The sequence below is a fragment of the Aedes albopictus genome, chromosome 1, assembly GCF_035046485.1.
Source record: "Aedes albopictus strain Foshan chromosome 1, AalbF5, whole genome shotgun sequence".
In the NCBI taxonomy this organism is placed as follows: domain Eukaryota; kingdom Metazoa; phylum Arthropoda; class Insecta; order Diptera; family Culicidae; genus Aedes; species Aedes albopictus.
The window spans coordinates 155,320,038-155,337,305 of record NC_085136.1 but is presented as its reverse complement, the minus strand read 5'-3'; the positions used below and the strand labels follow the sequence as shown (position 1 = coordinate 155,337,305).

The following is a 17,268-nucleotide window of genomic DNA, read 5'->3' as shown; positions in this document are numbered from 1 at the left end:
CCCCTGCGTAACAGGAGTTTCGTTAGTCTCGGTAGCTCAAATACTTTATAAGGGCAGCATGATCCGACTAGACACATGACAATGAAATTCAGCCAAGTTTTTCCTATCTTCGATTTTAATATACAAACTTCGACGCTGCGTAACCGTTTTATAGAATATTTTACACGTAATTAACTTTGTGCTGTTTATGTTTTAAGTATGTTTTTAAGTTTATATTCATTAAGACAATTTTTATGTCAAATGGATCAAATCAAATATAAATAAATAAATAAATAAATAAATAAATAAATAAATAAATAATAATACCCCAGCATTCATCTTCATACTATGGTCAATCCTTGTTTATGAGAGGCATTTATTATTGGAATCGTTTATCTCCTAATCTTGCCGGGGCCCGTGGCGTGGTGGCTGCACGTTCACTTCATAAGTGGATGGTCATGGGTTCGATCCCAGCCCGGCACTTGCAATTTTTCGTCAGTTGCTCTTCCCCCCGAGAGTGGCTGACACCTTGACCCTCATCTGAGTATATGCTCTAACGGATCCGGAATCTTGGATATCGGCTAAACGGCAACTCATAATGGACCCCCAATCGGACTGAAAAAGGAACAAGAGCCACACATCAACATCCTCGTGCTCATCATTCTACCATGGACAGGGTAGAAAAGTGACAGTAGCGCTAAAGGCAACCAGTTCGATATAGAAGCATTAAAATAGAATACATTAAGGCGCTACACAAAGTACAAGTGCAGCCACCAATTGGTATCGCTCGCGCAGTGCCCTAGTGGACAAATAGAGCTGTAAATTAGGTTAAGCGATAAAAAAAATCTCCTAATCTTAAGTCATCATTTTCTATATCCGCTTTCAGAAACGGTCTTCTTGAAGAGCTTGAACGTGTACAGTAAAAGAGTTTTAGGAATCGGGTTCAGGAACATAGATTATTTAAAGCATAGTCATAATATAACTTACATCTCTTTGTAACATTTAAAAAGGGTTGACCTTACGTTACATAAATTTCAATTAAGAAATAATAATAATAATGATAATAATACTCTTTTACGCCTTCTTGGTTTAGCGTCCCTGTTTTCCTCGACCTCCGATTTTTCTTCTTCCTTTTCCGCACGATTTTCGTCCAAGGGAACTCCATGGTTGCTGAGGGCCTTACAACGGTCGCAACTTCCTGTTCCCTTCCATCTGGGACGGGCTAGCCTTTTTAGGCCCACCCTTTCCAGCTTTCCGGGACGCCTGGCTGGGGTCCGACTTCGGGATTAGCGTTCTCCTAGCCCTGCGGGCGCCGCCACACAGCTCCTTACCTGACGGTTGCCTCACCCACTTCTGCGAGTGCTTATCATAAGCAGTCGCTTCCGCCACACCTTTAGGACTTCCTGCGAAAGCGAAGGCCTCCGTCTGGGTAGACTTCGTAACCTTTACATTTGCCGGTACCGCCACTGCAGCAGTCTTCATCAGTCTCACTTGATCCTGCTTGGCATCGTCCACCGACTTAAGAAGACGCAACAGGGCCGTTCACAGGTTCTTACTAACGTTGGACTTCGTGGGCTCACTTATCTAGCCAAGCTGCTGCTCAACCATCTCGATCGTGGACAACCCCTCTCGATTTTGGTTGATGGCCCTCATCAACCACGCCCCGTCCAATATCTCCACCGGCAGGCTATTCGAGGAATGGATCGGTGCTCCTATGCTGGAGATGCGTGTGTAGCTTCCCGCTCCTGCCTCCTCGCCTCTCCTTAACGGAGATCTCAGCAACCCACTTCTTGCGAATGGGTTAGTCTCGCTACTACTACTTCCTCCTGATAGATTTGTTTGTTGTAATTTGTCTACATAGTTAGTCCTATAAGTTACACGAAAAATACCGTGGGGTGTCCGTTCAGGAACCCCACAGGCTCCGTTAACGAGCGAGCATCTTTCTCACCCTCTCTATCACTCGTTCCTCGGCACGGGTCACTTGACATCTTGAATTGGGAATAGCAGTCCAATTCTGAGCCGGCGACTACGCGGCTGACCCGCTGCCAAGGGGGGGGGGGGTGGTTTGGTTCTATAATCCCTGCTGCCCTATGGTTATGCCATTGACCTCTTCCGTTACAGTTTTGTAGGTACCGACCCATGCGTTTCGTGTCGCGCTTGAGCTCGAGGATCATTTCACCTATACGAGTACGTCCAATACTGTGCACATCGGCTGCCAGATCCACGAACTTAGCTTCCCGTTTTTTTGGGACGCCTGGCTGGGGTCCAACTTATCGGATTTCCTGTAGACTTGTGGGCTTCGTGGCCGAGCGGTTAGCGGCGTCAGTCGTTTAGGTGTCTCGTAAGCCTCGGAGTGTGGGTTCGATTCCCGCTCCAGTCGGAGAAAACTTTTCGTCAAACGGAAAATTCTCCACTGGGCCACTGGGTGTTATATGTGTTGTCCGTTGTCGAATGTTTGTACTGTTCAGTCTGTAGAGGCCGCAAGGTCGAAGACGGTGTTATTGTCTTTTTTTGTCTTTTTTTAGACTTAACAATCACCTAGCCTTGCAATCGCTGCCTGATAGCTCCTCGGTAGCTTGTGGTAAGCAATCGGGTCCAGTTTATGCTAAGGGGCCATTCATAAATCACGTGGACTTTTTGGGGAGAGGGGGGTCTGACCAAAGTCTACGCTCCATACAAATTTCAAATTTTTTGTATGGACAAAAGTTTACGAGGGGAGTCTGAGATTGCCAAATTTTGGTCTACGTGGTTTATGATCGGCCCCTGAGAGCTACCCCGAGAACGGAGAGAAGGCCTCCGTCTGGGTAGAATTAAGCAGCTTCAACTTCACGGGTTTTGCCGTTGTCGCAGTTGTCACGAGTTTCTCGTCATCCTGCTTAGGACATTGGCTAACGAAGACTAAAAAGGCCCTGCTTGAGATCCTTGATAATATTAGACTTCGCAGACGGAAAGTCAATGATGGCGTCGAGAAAGTTTTCTTAACTACCAGAGAACGTCCCTGAAGAGAGACAATCTGCGATTTTAAATACAGTACTGGCCAAAATTATAGTCAGTGATGATGATACGATGCATAGTTCGATATACCTTTCTTCGAGTTAGCTTAACTCAAATGCCATTATTCGAATATAAGTGTTTATTGATCACGAAATAAAATTGCATTGTTTCAAACATCAAGCAAAACTCAACGAAGGAGAAAGAATTCAAATCTTGAATTTGGTCGAAAATTGTCTTGCCAAAATTATAGGCACTTTATCGACCTTCCTAAGAAAGTTTGATGTTCTATCTCAGACATTAGTAATAACATCACCTGGATCCTTCAATATTCTGTTTAGCAGAGGTGTTAGTATTGTTTAGAATCGAGATCATTGGTTTGTAAGTTTGATTTTGGGTGTATTTTATCAAATGTCAATGATAGCTATCTCGAGATACTTGTGATTTCTAGTTTATAAATTTGCAGTTAATAATAAATATCCTCCATACGTTTCCAAAATGTTTTAAGTGAAGGTTAGTGGGCAAGCCATCCAGAATATGAACTGCCAGGTATTGTAATGGGTAAGTTTTGTTGTATGGCATTGAAATTGATTAATTTTGAATTGTGAATTGAAGCGTTGGCTTGTTCAAAATACCTGTAACCATCATTACGACTAAAGTTCTTATTGAGATATTTCTCGTGGACATTGGAAATGTTTCTGATATACCTAATGGAATTCAATCTATCTTTCTATGAAACCGGCAGTCCAGTTTCTATTGAAGAAATGCAGTCTCACACACTGTTAGTATCCAGTCCCACTTTCCGTTATTAGTTATACAGCTACTCAAAAAAGCGGTTTTCAGTCTAAGACAACAAGTAAATTAAGAACGCTTCAAAGGGTGCCAAAAACATGCCCATTGGAGCCAAATACAACGGTACCATGCTGTATTCAGTGATTTTATCCTTTTTGAAGAAATTTACTGGAATATGGGGTGTCTGTAAGGTGGAGAGTAGAATAACGCAATATGCTATTCAGCATCCAAACACGACTGTAAGGGGCTGTCCATAAACCACGTGGTCATTTTTTTGGGACTTCTCAACCCCCCCCCCCCCCCCGCGTGGTCATTAGTCCATACAAATATTTTTTTTCGTCCATACAAAATGGTCATTGGCCGAACCCCCCCCCCCCCCCCATGACCACGTGGTTTATGGACAGCCCCTAAGGGGCTGGGGTAGTAACAGTCTGTGGGGATGATTTTTTTAAAGATATTGATCCCCTGATATCATCTGGGGGCCGAATGCCAAACAATATATCAAAACTATATCTGTTGTCTAGGATAAACACTTTGATGAGAACTTCAGTTATAATGATGATAACTGGTATTTCCATGAAGAGAATGCTTCATATCATAAGGTGAAATATCAATTGATTGGTTTCAAAGCCATGGAATTTCTGTCCTAGCTTGATCGTGAACTAGCCTAGACAACAATCGTATTGAGAACACTTGAAGTATATTGATCAGCAGTTGTAAAACTATCAAACTAAAAATCGCCAGGTATTCGTTGTAGCTTTCATGGACATTTGTTCAAAATTCACCAAACGCCAATGGCATAAACTTATGATCCCGATTCCAAACCGTGCTAAAAAAATATTTAAGGCTCGTGAAAGTATTTTAACCTCGATGATAAAAAGTTTCTGAGATAGGACATCATGCCTTCTTTAGTAGGTCAACATAGTGCCTATAATTTTGGCCAGACAGTTTTTGACCAATTTCAAGATTTTAATTAGTTTTTTTTATGTTGATAATCGTTTGGAGTAAAAAACGTTGTATTGTTATGTGTAGTCAATAGACAATACATAAGTGACCCGATTTTGTCAGCCCCTTTTCGGAACACATTTTTTGCTCCCCCCAAAAATATAAACAGATATTCACATTTGTTATCCCTCTATGGTCTGCCTTTCAGTAGTTCAGTAGTTCGATGATGATCCTAAATGAATTGGTCAAAGTTTGACCGTTAGATAATGAGAGCAAAAAGTTCGTCGCAAAATGGGGCTGACAAAATCGGGTCCGTACTGTAATACTAAAATAATTGCATTTGAATAAAGCTATCTCAAAGGGAGATTTATCAACCTAATGTCGTTTTCGTTTTTGATTCAGTTCCAACCTGGGTTGGAACTGGATCAGATCACAGTTTCAACCCCAACCCGATTTCGGTTTCGCTTGTACTAAAGTTTGACGTTGTTTGTTTACACATTTTCCGCCGATCCAGTTCCAACCCAGGTTCAAAAACGAATTCGACATAAATATAGTATCATGAGCATTGCCTATAATTTTGGCCAGTGCTGTATATCAAAAACCAAAAAGCAACCTGAACCGGTTCGTTGGAGTCAACCCTGGTGCAACATCATTTTCATCGAGTCTCATACAATTCATTCTTTGTTGTCGTCCGACAAACAACGCGCCGCATGAACGTTTTACTCGCTCGCACTTCTTCAAACGATTTTCCACCACACCATCGTCATCCTTTCCATCATCGTCATCGCCATCAGTGGCTCAGCAGCGCTCGGTTGCTGACTGCAGCATTTTGTGTTTTGTCTCTCAGTTTTCCACCCAGCTCGCCTTTAGCGTGGAAAACAAGCTCAGAAAAGAGCGCTAGAGGTACAGTGAGACTGTGTTGGTAGCATTCGAGGGCAAGCGCAAGCTTTTCGTCGGCTCACGCTCGGCATCCTGTCTGTCTGTTGGTACGGCCAGTCTGGTACGAGAGCCCGTTTGCTGCTCCTGTTCCCAGAGATTATTCCGACTGAATGGCTGACAGACGAACGACCGACCACCGAAGCAGGCTCCCCCAAAAGCTCGCAGGGTTGACGCAGTACACATTCTAGAGCATAATTTAGTTAGCATACACTGTCGATGCAATGAATTTTTGCTTGGAGTCGCTTCCCGATTGCAACGAAATCTGCTGCCTCGAAATATACATAGTACAGACGTAGAGACTGCCTGCGAGACCCTTTCGGCGGGGACGGACTGTAGAGTGTGTGGAGGATTTCGCGAGCTTCGGTGTGTCCCGGTCGTCGTCGCGCGTGGTTGACCGCGTCAATCGATTGGTTGTCCTCTTTGGTCCCCCGAAAATATCAAGAGACTCAATGGAGCTCAGAAGAGTGCGAACCGTTTATGTGGGATGAAAAAAAAATGAATGAAACACCGCAAACAAAGGGAACTAGCATGACGGCCCTATCGCCTAGCAGTGGGAAAAGTTTTCCTTGTTGTAGATACAGGGGTTAGAAGTTGGGTCAAAACAATGTCTGGAAACGTCTACAAGTGGAGAATGTAGAGAGGCTTGTGGTGTGACAGTGTGACTCACGTAGTACGTAGAACGTATTGGGAGTAGTGTGACGAAAAAGTTAAACGGACCGTGCATTTTGATTTCAGCATAGTACATCATCCTAGCTTGAACTTGGTTTTGCACCGCACATGTATATATGAAGAAGAGAACGACTGAATGGAGGGTGCACTCGTAAATCAGTTCGAGACACATAGGGTCTTGTACCATTTGGGCAGGTGTACCTATTTTGGGCACTTGTCATTATATCTAAGTCAATTTCAAACCGATTGAATTGAGATTTTGTATAGAGTTAGATACTGTACGTGCCTAACTCTATACAAAAATTCAAATCAATCCGTTTGAAATTGACTTAGTTATAGCAGCAAGTGCCCAAAATAGGTACACCTGCCCAAATGGTACAAAACCCTATTTGTTTTCTTTTATGGTTTCTGTAGAAGTGTTTTGGACATAGGTGCTTGACGTGTACATGAAACTGAATTGTTGAATTGATCTCAACAACTTCTACTGTACTGGGCGGGCAAAACATGACCAAATAAGCAATAGTGGCAGTGTGACGAATAGCTCAGACTATGCTGATAATAAACAGATTTACTTCTGATGTTCATCTACCGCTTTAAAATATTTGTTCAGTTAAAACTTTATTTGGAAGGCATAAACATATAAAAAAATCAGCCGTCAGCAATAGTTAGAGTAACTTGGCCCAAATGCATTGATGGGGTGAAATGACCTAACTCATGAAATCATTGCTGAATGTGATTTGATCATTACTATAGGTGAATGCTGCCAAGATATGTTTGCTTAAAACATCTTTCTAGAAGGCAGGCAGGCAAACCCACGGAAAATCATTTGATTTCCCAATGAAAATTGACAACTTCCGGATTTTTGTACTTACAATTAAGGTTTCCTGGTGATTTTGTTATCAGCCATGTGTTTCCATGAAGATTGAGAAATACATGGAGGCGCATGGTTGTTGAAATCTACGCTATCCATGTTAGTGGTCATTCAAATATGGCGATCAACGTTTTAGGGGGAAAGGGGGTTTGTAAAAGGGTCACACTTCATGTATTGAGTTTGCGAAAAAGCGTGACAAACGGGGGGAGGTGGTCTGAAATGCCCGAAAAATGATGTCATTTTTTGATGGCACCACTTACGTTTCTCGAATATGTCCGCTCAAGTGTCAAGCTATTGTTGTTTAGTTGCTGTAACTATTCAAAGTCGCCCACGCCTAATAAATGAGGCTCTAAATCATTGAACTCACCTTACCCTATGTTTGCCAGTACCTATCAAACATACTGCAAATCGTTGGGATTCTGTGGAGCGATTGTGTTAGAATTTTCACAGATTCTTTTCAGGATTATACATGTGCATGCCTACTCTTAGGATATAAACCGGATATAAACCAAAAAGTTTTGAATTTCACTCGGAATCCAATCGCTGGTGGTTTGTCACCTCAAACTTTTTATTGGACACATCGATTTTCTAGAATCTTGTTACTGCTGCAATGATTTTGGAAAAGAATTTCTTCTAGGATTCCCCCATCAAGAACTTATTCTGGGACTTCTTGAGCGCGATGTCTGCTACTTGAACCCTGGGATTCCAGAAATATCGTTTGGGATTCCACCACAAGTCTCTCAAGAGTTCCAAGAAAGTCGTTAACTGAAATTTCTCTAGGAGTTACATTTTGAATCCCCACAAAAGATCCTCGTATAATTACTTCACGAACTTGGGAAGTTTCGCAAAAAGTTTATTCATGGACTTCCCCAGAGCTACTTCTAGATTTGTTTGGTTCCTCGTGGAATTCCCTCTACAGTTCTTTCAAGTATTCCTTCGGCTTTTTTTTTTCAGAAGTTGTTTTCAAAATTGTTACAGGATTTTTTTCATATGTCTCCGAAAGTTCATTCAAGCATTTTTCCAAGTTTTCCTTTTGTAATCGAAATTTCCATGAATTGCATGAGCAACTCCTCCAGGCATTCCATGGAGAGTTTATCCTACAGTTCCATAGAGAGTTTCTTCAGGAGTTCCATCGAAGATTCCTCCGGATGTTTTACTGTGAACCTCTTTAGAAGTTAGGCGTGCTTACAGTAATTTTGTTTTCAAGAAATTCTTTTGAACTTCATTAGGAAACATTTTTAGGAATCAAAAATAAATTTATTCATAAGATCTTTCAGTTAATTTTTTATTTCAATTGTTATTTTTCGCGAATTCCTTTAGGAGTACTTTCGACAATTCCACCAGGAGTTCCTCAAAAAATTACCCCATGGGGAATTCTTTAGGGTTTCTTTTGAACATTTTTATCTAGGAGTCCCATAGGTAATTCTGCCAAGTATTTCATATGGAAATCCGCCAAGAAATTCACTAGGAGCTTAATAGGAACAAATATATCCATTGGGAATCCCTCCAAGTGTTCCGTTGGCAATTCTTCCATGTGCTCCACTGGTAATTTCTACAGGATTTTCAATTAGTATATTTTTTGGATATTTATGTAGCAATTTCTGCGCACACAATGCATTTGGAGAATTCTTGAAAATAACGTTCCGTAAAATATTTTTGGAATTGCTTAAAAAATCCTGAAGAAATTCTTAAGGATATTTCCTGGAAAAAGTCATTTAAAATTATGGAGATATACCTGAAGAGGTTTCTAAAGAAATTCCTGAAGGAATTCCTAAAAGAAATCCAGAATGAATTCTTGAAAAAACTGTTGAAGTATTGTTAAGGCATTCATGAAGTACTCCTGAAAAAAATATTTTGAAAAAATCCATGGGGAATTCCTGAAAAAAATCTAGGGAGAATTTCATAACAAACTTCTAGAAAAAGTCCTTAAGAAATTTCTGTGAGAATTCCACAAACTTGAAAATTCGAGCTTCATCATATCTTTACCATAAACCCCAGAAATTCTCTCGGGAATCCTATAGGTTTTCTTTTGTACATTTTTTCTATGAGTTCCATAAATATCTTCCAGATATTTCATATGAAATTCCACCATGAAATTCATTAGGAATTTCTGCATTAAATCCCTTGGGAATCCCTCCAAGTGTTCCATTGGCAATTGTTTCACTGGTACTTTCTACAGGATTTTCATTGAGAATATTTTTTGGAAATTCCTGTAGTAATTTCTTAGAACATCTTTTTCGAAAATCTTAAATAAATTTTTAGATGAATTTCATGAGGAATTTGTGAAAAAATTACCACTTGTTTTGGTGGGATTCGAACCCACGACTCCGTTATCGCTAGTCCGGCGCTTTAACCAACTAAGCTACAGAACAAGTTACAACTCTGCAGAATAGAAAGTCATCTAAGAGCCGAAAGAGAGATAAAGTTGTGAAAGACGGACCCGGTTTAGGGTGGTGCTTCGAATCCAGTTTGACTTTCTATTCTGCAGAGTTGTAACTTGTTCTGTAGCATAGTTGGTTAAAGCGCCGGACTAGCGATAACGGAGTCGTGGGTTCGAATCCCACCAAAACAAGTGGTAATTTTTTCACAAATTTATCTCTCAATTTGCCAATTAAACGTACTTTGCCTAAAAATACTTCAAGTTTTTACGTCTATTTCAGACATACTAGCCGACTGGTATAGCCGGAAAAGGGCAATAAAATCATTGTCATTCACGAGGAATTCCGAAAAAAAAATCCGGAAGGGATTCCAAAAAAATCTTGAATGAATTCCTCAGAAAACTGCTGAAGTGATTGTTGGAAAAAATCTGCTCTGAAGTTGTTTGTGAAGAAATTCCTAGAATTATTTATGAAGAAATTCATGGAGAAATTATACAAAAAGAAAACCTGGCGAAATTTCTAAAAACAATAGAAATAAAATTTCAGAACAAACTTCTGAAAATTTTTTTTTAGAAATTTCTGGAAGAATTACGGAAATTCCTATAAGAAATCAGGAAAAATTCTAAAGAAATTCCCCAAATTTCCCGTAGGAATTCTTGATCTAATTCTTGGGAAAATGCAGCAGTTACTGCTGAAGAAATTCTCCGAAGTGGTCCTGAAAACAATCATGGTGGAATATCTGAAAAAAAAGCTTCGAGAGTTTCTGGAGGAGTTTCCAGAGAAAATCCTGATATTCCTGCAGGAGTTCCTGAAGGTTTTTAAAAAAAAAAACAAAAAGAATTCCAGAAAAAATCTCATAGAAATTTTTGGAGGAATACCTGAAAAAGCTTATGGAACATTTCCCGAACACATTCCTGGAAAACTTGCATTCCGGAATTAAATTCCTGAATTCACAGCTGTATATGTTTTAGACATATTTCTGAAGAAACTGCTGGAGACAGTCGTAAAAATATGGAATTATTTTTGACGAAAATTTTGAAAGAATCCCTGAAAAATTTCTTAAATGAATACCCGGAAAAAATAATAGCGTAATTCTCTGAAATAAAATAAAACTTGGAAAATTTCCTAAGTAAATTTCTTTAAAAAAAGCTGTCTAAAATCCTCCAAGAATGAACAAAATGCAAGATGAAATCAGAGATGCCATATATACAGATTTATCTGTATTGTACAGATTTTCGAGCATCCGCACAGATTTCATTTTATATGAAATACAGATTTTTGAGCTAGATGTGCTATTTTATTTTTGTATGGGATACAGATTTTACGCCCAAACTTTGTATGGGATATAGATTTTTGAAAATTGCGATACAGATTTTTCAAAAAATCATTTGGCATCCCTGGATGAAATCCTTCCAACAAACCTTGGAGAAAGTCCTGAAGGATTTTTCGGAGGAGCATTTGGTAGGAGTTTCGAAAAATTGCTGCCATAATTCCTAAAAAAATGGCATGAAGAATTTTTTTAGGTATTATGAAGACATTTCTGGCGAAATTTCTTAAAACATTATTGGGGAAATTCTTGAAGAAATTCCTGTCAGTATGTATTACTGAAGAAATTTCCGGATGAATTCTCCAAGGGGTCTTCCTTCTTGAGGAAAATGCAGAAATAATTTTTTTTGATTTCTGTGAAAATTTGCTATCATTTTCTAAAAAAACTTTGTTTCTACGATGCTTCGTTCTTGAGTTATGATATTCTAAAGAAAAGGCTTATATGGCACATTTGGACATTTTTCAACAAAATTGACCATTTCTTAAAAACAAAAAAAAGGGCATTCCAAAAATTTCAGCGAAATAACCATCTCAAAAATATTTTTTTTGAAAATTTTTCACGAATTCGGGCATAGTTTTTCCAGTTTTTTTCACGAATTTTCTCAACTGTTGAAAATTTTGTGGAGAATTTTTTCCAATTATTTTTTTTTATTTCTGAGAAAATTTGCTTTCATTTTCTCAACAAAACTTGGTTTCTACGATGCTTCGTTCTTGAGTTATGATTTTTTAAAGTAAGTAGTGTCAGGGGAAAACAAAAATTGCCACCTGAGTCCAAGGGCCCATATAGCCGAGGCGATAAACGCACGGGTATTCAGCATAACCATGCTGAGGGTGACGGGTTCGATTCCCGGTCGGTCCAGGATCTTTTCGTAAAGGAAATTTCCTTGACTTCCTTGGGCATAGAGTATCTTCGTGCCTGCCACACGATATACCGCATGCAAAATGGTCATTGGCAGAGGAAGCTCTCAGTTAATAACTGTGGAAGTGCTCATAGAACACTAAGCTGAGAAGCAGGCTTTGTCCCAATGAGGGCGTTGCGCCAAGAAGAGAGAGAGAGAGAGGCTGTGGTCCGACCTTCCGGCATTATTACCGACTTTCGGGGTAATGATTCGCCTGGCCTTGCGGGCACCGCCAGACAGCTCCTCGCCTGACGGTTGGCTCGCTCGCTTCTGCGATTGCTTGCCCCGTTTGTCGCGAGCAGTCGCTTCCGCCTTATTCGGACTTCCTGCGAAGGAGAAGGCCTCCGTTTGGGTAAACTTCGGCACTCTCTCATTTGCAGGCTCCGCTGCTGAAGCAGTTAGCAACGCGAGTGCCGCGTGCTCCTGCTTGGCATCGTCGATCGACGCCCTAAGTCGAAGCAAGGCCGTTTTCAGGTCCTTGCTTATGTTCGACTTAGTGGACGCAAAATCGATGATTTTGCCAAGCTGCTGCTCAGCCACCTCTATTGCGGACCGTCCTTTGGATTCTCGGTTGACGGCCCTCAACAACCACGCTCCGTCCATAACCTCCACCGGCTGGCTTGCCGGGAAGGGGACTGGAGCACCCACGCTTGAGCTGCGTACGCAACTCCCAGCGCCTATCTCCTCACTTCTCCTTGTCGGAGATCTCATCAACCCGCTTCTTGCGAAGGGGTTGATCCCACCACTATTTCCACCTAGATTCTGATTTTTATTTGACTTCATGATTAAATCCCACGAGTAGCACGGGAAAGTATGTCCACCACGCCAGAGCCCTGCATTAACGCGGTAAGGGACAGCTTACTGTGGGGGGTGCCCAGGTGCCCCACAGGCTCCGTTAAAGATCGAGCATCTTTTTCACCACCTCGATCACTCATTCCTCAGCACGGGTCGCTTGACACCTTGAATTGGGGTTAGTAGTCCTATTCTTAGCCGGCGACTACGCAGCTGACTCGCAAGCGGGGGGGTGCGTCAGGCAGCAGGACTTTCGTCCCTGCTGCCCCAAGAAATAAGCTGTTAGTGGGCCAAAACCCACATAACCCGAGCAACCACCTCTTGGGTGTCTGATCAGCATATTTTCTCATTCTATGAAAAAAAAAAAACAGTTCTGGATTGAAGGGCTTTCTTTGCCTGCCACAGCATGAATTTCTATATTGAGAGATAAGCACAATAACTCCTAAACTACCAAGGGTCCAAAAAAAGTCGGAAGTCCAACTTTGACAAGGCATTTCTCGGCCGTTTTTCAATCGATTTCAAAACTTTTTTTTGCGATGGAACCGGACAGGTTTCAAGATCATCGTCCATTTAAAAAAAATAAAATAGATGCGTCTACCCAAAGTTATTAAGCAAAAGGCACTTCCTAGTTTTTTTTGAGAGCGCATTTTTTGCGCATATTGATCAATAAAACAAAATTGAAAGCGATGGCATATGGTTTTTTCGACTCTAAATCATGCGTACAGCAAGAGTGAACATGTTTATGCAAAATTAGTGATTTTCAGTACACTGATATTTTACCTTACTCAAAAAACTGCTAAAATACCCAATTTTTCACATACAATAAGCAATAAATCTAAATTCAAAGCGATGACATATAGTTTTGTTGGTCTTAAATTGTTCGTAGGATTGTACTCGACATTTTTGATGAACAATGAAAATGTTCTAATTGCACTCTTATTTTGTTTTACCCGAAAAACTACGAAAATTCCATACTTTTTACACAAAGTAGTCAACAAAACTAAATTTAAAACGATAACATGTAGTTTTTTAGCCTTGAAATATTCGTAGCAGTTTGGGGAACATACTTGAAGAATAATAGTGATGTTTTCATTACACTCAAATTTTGATTCACTCAAAAATCAGCGAAAGTACCACATTTTTCACGCAAAGTGATTACCAAAAATAATGGCTTACAATGCAAAGTAGTTTTTTGCCTTTAAATTATTCGTGAAAGCGTACTGGACGTTCTTGATGAGTAATAGTGACGTTTCCATGACACACTTAATTTATTTTACTCGAAAAGCTACACAAATACCATAAATTTCATACAAAACAGTCAATAAAACAAAATTTAAAGCCATCACATGTAGTTGTATGGCCTTAAATGTTCCGTTACAATGTACTGGACCTGTTTTTGATAAAATGTTGATGTTCACATTACACGATTATTTTGTTTTATAATAAAATGTACGAAAATACCACAAAAAAGCGAATAATCCAAAATTTAAAGTAATGATATGTAGCTATTCAACAAATAAAAATATAAGGCCATGTATTCTGTTTTTTTGCCTTGAATTTAGTCGTGAAATGGTGCACATTGAACAATAATACATTCTTAATTTAATTTATCAAACAAGTTTTTTAAATACCATATTTTTTTTTACAAAATCTTGTACAAAATAGTCAATAAAACAAATGTAATTGATGAAATTTTGATGTCTACATCACATCCACATTTTGTTTTACTAAAAAATCACGAATGTGCCATATTTTTCACACAAAATAGCTAATAACACAAAATTCAAAACAAACACATGTAGATTTCTATTACTGATTTTTTTGTACCAGTTTCAGGTAATCTACTATCAGAAAAAAATACAAGGCAAACCGAAAATCCACCAGGGATTTTTTTTAATTTGTTTTTATTTGAGTCCATTTGCGTCTCCTAAACATGCAGTAGCAATCACCAAAAAATAAACGAAAATCCTGTGAAAATGAAAAAAAGTTACGAACTTAACTGGTTTCCAAAGTTAAGGTTGGGTTATGTGTCTTTGTTAGAGAGATTTTCAGCCTTCTTTCATTCCTTTTTCTTGGGATTCCTTTTCAAATTCCTCTCAGAGATTTTTTCGTATTCCTATCGACGTTTTTACCCTAGATTGAAAGAGTTTTTTTCCGGAAAAATTCCTGGAGAATATTGCAGGATTTCTGAAATCCAAATATTGTCTCCTGAAGGTTTTTATGGGAATCCTATAGATTTTCTTCCAGAGGTTTTCCCATGTTTGCTCTCGTTGCATTTACCTCCTGCGATTTGCCCAAACAAATTTTCGTGGAATTTATTCTCTTTTCTCCTGGAATATACCTCAGATATTGTCGTAGAATTTCTCTTAAAGTTTCTCTCGGAATTTCTCTTGAAGGTTTTCCACGATTACTTTCGGTATTTCTCTTGGTACATCTCCATAAGATTTTTCCGGGATTTCTAAGGTTTTTACAGAAACAATTGCTGGGATTTCAACTAAGGCTCCTCCCGGTTTTTAAAGGTTTTTTTCATGAGTTTTCTGAAGAAATTGCTTCTGGGATTTCTCCCGAAGTTTTAAGAAATTTCAATGATTTATTTTTCTGGAGTTTTTCCCCGGATTTCTACAGAAGTTTCATCCAGGATATTTTATAATGGTTCTCGCGAGAGTTTTTTGAAGTTTCACCTGAGATTACTCTCAAAGTTTGTGCTCTGGAAGCTGAAATACAGAGCTCCAAACTTAAGCATTTTGTATGAAAATCGGTCAATGCGTGTACTTTTCAAGGAGTGTTTCTCCGAAAACCTCCTGCCTGAGATAACCTACAAAATTCATTGTTATAAATTACCGGAGACATGTCGGAATGAATCCACGTGTTTTTGGCGAGAAATACTGCAATGAGGAACGCAAGAGAAACTTCGGAAGAAATCCTGAGAAGAACTGGGAAATCTCGGAAAAAAGCTATGGTAGGGAATATTTAGAAAATTCATGAAAGAACTCCAAGAGAAATCCCGGGAGAAACTCCGGCTGAAAACCAGCGAAGAAATTCAGGAGAAATATCGGAAAGCTCTTTGGCAGAAATTCCAGAAGTAATTATCGGATATCTCTACAAATATCGAAAAAAAATCACGGAAGGAACTATTAATGGGAGCAAATAAAAGAAAAACACTTTGCATGGGGACTAGGATGGAAACTTGAGAGAACTGGAGAAAGCCAGAAAAAAAACTTCAAAAATGCACCAGGAAAAAAAATAAGAGATTCCTGAAAAAAATATGATAATATTCTAAAAGATTCTTCGGTGGATTCATTGAGAAAATCTATGGAAGGTTTTTTAAATGAATCTTTGGGGAAATTTATCAAGCAATTGCTAGAGGAATTTCTGATGAAAACCCAAAGGAATAATTCACGGAAACATTTCAAAAGTTTTCTAAAAGAATTCTTCGAGAAATAGAACCCCTAAATAAATTCCGCATGAATCCTTGATGTTTTTGAAAATATCCCTGAAGGAATCTCTGGAATATTTTTGAAAGATTTTCGAAAAGAACCCACGACAAAATATTTTGAAAGATATCCTAAAATATAAATGCAACTTTTGGGAAATTTCTGAAATGCATTTGTTTTATAAAAGAGTTTCTGAAACAATACCGTAAACGGGTTTTGGGTGATCAATATTTTTTTCATATGAGCGAGAATCACATTTTCCTTTTGGGGAAACTTTGATAGTGCTCTGAAAAACATATTAAATCCCAAAAAATATTACAGATTGCAACGCAAAGAGTATCAGCATGATGGGAAAGGCGTATGAAACATGTTAGGTTAATTTATTGTATCAAAACATGAAGAATTTTATAAAATTTTAAATAACAAAGTGAGTCAGTACTCCACCTGAGTGAAAATCTAAAAGCACTGAGATTCAGAAACTCAGACATCAAAAATCATTATCTGTGTAAAAAAAATTTACGGTACACCAACATGTGACTATATGCTGTACATAGTAAGTTCTCTTTATTTGAGTTGTTTTTTTATTTTTTATAAACAAATTTAGAAAAAAACACTCGTTGTTTGAAATATCACTATTGTTTATCAAACAAGTCTAGTACTTTTTTACAAATAATTTCATAACAAAAAAAAACTATAATGCATTGACTCCAATTTTTATTTGATGACTACTTTGTGTGCAAAATGTGGTATTTTCCTAGTATTCCGAGTCAAATAAAATATGAGTATAATAAATACATCACTGGGGTTGTTCAAATTAATCCACTTAACTACTACTATAAATTCAAAGTTGAAAAACTACATATCATTACTTTAAATTTTGGCTTATTTGCTTTTTTGTGGTATTTTCGTACATTTTTTTATAAAACAAAATATTAGTGTATTGTAAACATCAACATTTTATCAAAAACAGGTCCAGTACATTGTAACGGAAAATTTAAGGTCATACAACTACATGTGATGGCTTTAAGTTTTGTTTTATTGACTGTGTTGTATGAAAATTATGGTATTTTTGTAGCTTTTCGAGTAAAATAAATTAAGGATGTCATGAATACGTCACTATTACTCATCAAGAACGTCCAGTACGCTTTCACGAATAATTTAAAGGCAAAAAACTACTTTGCATTGTAAGCCATTATTTTTGTTAACCACTTTGTGTGAAAAATGTGGTACTTTCGCTGATTTTTGAGTGAATC

The 17,268-nt window shown here is 38.6% G+C and overlaps 1 protein-coding gene across 6 annotated transcripts in view; it reads left to right on the top strand.

The window, feature by feature from the left end:
- The first annotated feature begins 5,418 nt into the window (after positions 1–5,418).
- LOC109412957 (irregular chiasm C-roughest protein) overlaps positions 5,419–17,268 on the top strand; it is a 581,003-nt gene continuing 569,153 nt past the window's right edge. For all 6 annotated transcript variants that reach the window (XM_029861871.2, XM_062845619.1, XM_062845615.1 and 3 more), the window contains exon 1: positions 5,419–6,425. The gene's annotated coding sequence lies outside the window, so the exon portion shown is untranslated. The remainder of the gene's footprint in view (positions 6,426–17,268) is intronic.